The sequence below is a fragment of the Macaca mulatta genome, chromosome 15, assembly GCF_049350105.2.
Source record: "Macaca mulatta isolate MMU2019108-1 chromosome 15, T2T-MMU8v2.0, whole genome shotgun sequence".
Classification (NCBI taxonomy): domain Eukaryota; kingdom Metazoa; phylum Chordata; class Mammalia; order Primates; family Cercopithecidae; genus Macaca; species Macaca mulatta.
In genome coordinates this window covers 78,883,701-78,886,259 of record NC_133420.1, presented here as the reverse complement: position 1 = coordinate 78,886,259, position 2,559 = coordinate 78,883,701, and the positions used below count along the sequence as shown (strand labels likewise).

General features: G+C 37.2%; 1 pseudogene; it reads left to right on the top strand.

Moving 5' to 3' along the window:
- Positions 1-1,251: 1,251 nt before the first annotated feature.
- LOC114672666 (survival motor neuron protein pseudogene) lies at positions 1,252-2,207 on the top strand (annotated as a pseudogene).
- Positions 2,208-2,559: the final 352 nt, after the last annotated feature.

The window sequence follows — 2,559 nt, the reverse complement described above, 5'->3', positions numbered from 1 at the left end:
TCCACCTGTCTCATAACCTTTGGTTTCTTTGTCTAATACCTCTCTAGCTGTAAGCTCTGGATTGAGCCTCTTCTTCAACTTGGGATCCTCAGAGCTAGTTCGCAGTCTGGCAAATCACTTCAGTCAACAACTAATGAAAGAATAACTGTGGGATGGACCTGCCAGGAGGAGAAACAATTATTTATTGGCCTAACTGTAATTTATACCACACTATTGAAATAATAGGTAGTATACAATAAAAGGACCTACATTCGGGAAGCACACAAAATTAAAAGCCACATGGAAGGATGAAAAAGCAAATCTGCCAAGCAGCAGGCATATTTGTCACAATGGAGGATTACACTTCATCCTAACTTTGCCATCAGACAAGCAAGAAAATTCCAAGGAATTATGAATTTGCCTATACCTCCCAATTGGGTTCATCCTCAAAATTCCTCCATTAAAACAAAAGAAAGGCTTCCACATGGTTTGTCAAAATTATTCAGGTTTCCATCCTATATATCAGTTCTCCTCACCTTCCTGGTGTATTAAATCAGTTCAAAGAGAAAGAGGAGGGGATTTTAAAATGAATATCTTATTTTTATGCCCTTCAGGAAATCTGCCTCCCTCCCCATTTGTTACCAACTAAAATTGACAAACTGATCCAGAGTTAAATCAACTTAGGGATCACTCAAGGAGTGAAACCAATCACATTTTACATAAAGAAATGCTCAGAGAAGGCAACAATTATACCTTATCAGAGAAAATGTCTTTCTTACAAAGTATAGACATCAAGTGGAGACGTTTGGTGATCCTTTTAAAACACCTTTAAATCAGAAGTAACTTAGCATGGATGCCCTTCATTTTGAAGAAAGAGAAAATATTTGATGATTTGATGATTCATCAAAAGTTTGTTTCTATTCAACAGGCTTATTGTTGTGAGGGATTTCAATGCAAAATTAATAATCAGCCTTGGAAAAGAAATGCTGTGAATTCTATGAAACTGGGATGACTTAAAAAGTTCTATTCCTGCTCAATCAACTTACTGAAAATCACCAGCATCTTTGATCTACAGAAGGGAATATTTCCAAAAGCTAAGCGAAAATCTCTCTTTCTTTAGGTCATAAATCAACTCTGCAATCAAGACTATGGAGAATCCTTACAGGGCAGATGGCTTTGAATTTTATAAATTGGTTAGGTGTGGGGACATGATCAATAGTTTGATGATTTGACTAAGTAAAATGTGCTGAAAAAAAATCACCTGTAGGGAGGTCTTGGATGACTCTGCACATTCTTGAACCTGAAAATCCAAACTGTGAGTCATATTGAGACTAACAAAGTTAATATATGCCACCAAAGGAGAAGGCTATATCATCTCAGGGAAACAATTTTTGACTGTAGTTAGTATTTAGGAAATAATGCATTCGTTGAAAGGTAAAACTGGCAGTAGGCTTACGATGGCAATGGGCAGTGCCAGCAGTGGCTGTGGCATCCTGGAGCAGGAAGATTTGGTGCAGTTCTAGTGCAGCACAGGCCAGAGTGACGATTCTGACATTTGGGATGCTATAGCACTGATAAAAGTGGATAATAAAGCTGTGGCTTCATTTAAACAGGCTCTAAAGAATGATGACATTTGCGAAATTTCAGATAAACCAAAAAGCATGCCTAGTAGAAAACCTGCTAAGAAGAATAAAAGCCAAGAAAAGAACACTGCAACTTTCTTGAAGTAGTAGAAAGTTCGGGACAAATGTTCTGCCATTTGGTCAGAAGACAGCTGCATTTACCCAGCTACCATTGCTTCAATTGATATGAAGAGAGAAAGCTGTGTTGTGGTTTACACTGGATGTGGAAATAGGAGCAAATCTGTCTGATCTACTTTATTCAACCTCTGTAGCTAATAATATAGGACAGAATGCTCAAGAGAATGAAAATGAAAGTCAAGATTCAGTGCTACTCCATGGAATTCTGGGACCAGGAAAGCCAGGTCAGGTCTAAAATTCAATAGCCCACCACCCACACCACCCCACTTCCTATCATGCTTGCTGCCTCCATTTCCTTCTGGGCCACCAAAACTTCCCCCACCACCTCCCACATGTCTAGATTTTCTTTATGATATTAATGCTTTAGGAAGTATGCTAATCTCTTGGTCCATGAGTGGCTAGCATACTGGCTATTATACAGGGTTGAGGCAAAATTAAAAAGAGAGAGGGTGCTCACATTCCAATTAATGAGTAAATATGCCATTATTATAAAAGTGAATCTTACTTTTGTAAAACTTTATGGTTTGTGGCAAACAAATGTTTTTGAATATTTTTAAATTTAAAATGTTAAAAAGTTGAAAGGTTAACGTAAAGCAGTATTAAAGACATTTTGATACTAAAGCTATTAGATAAAAGGTTGAGCTACATCCCTACTAGAATTCTCATGGTATCAAAGTATCACCTCACCAAAAACTTACTGGTTGGTTGTGTGGAAAAAATATACTTTTACAATAAAGAGTTCCTTAAGCTCTGATGATATTTTACATCACTAGTAGTCAGAAGAAAACAGACATGTTTTCTGATCTGTGATGCAGTATGA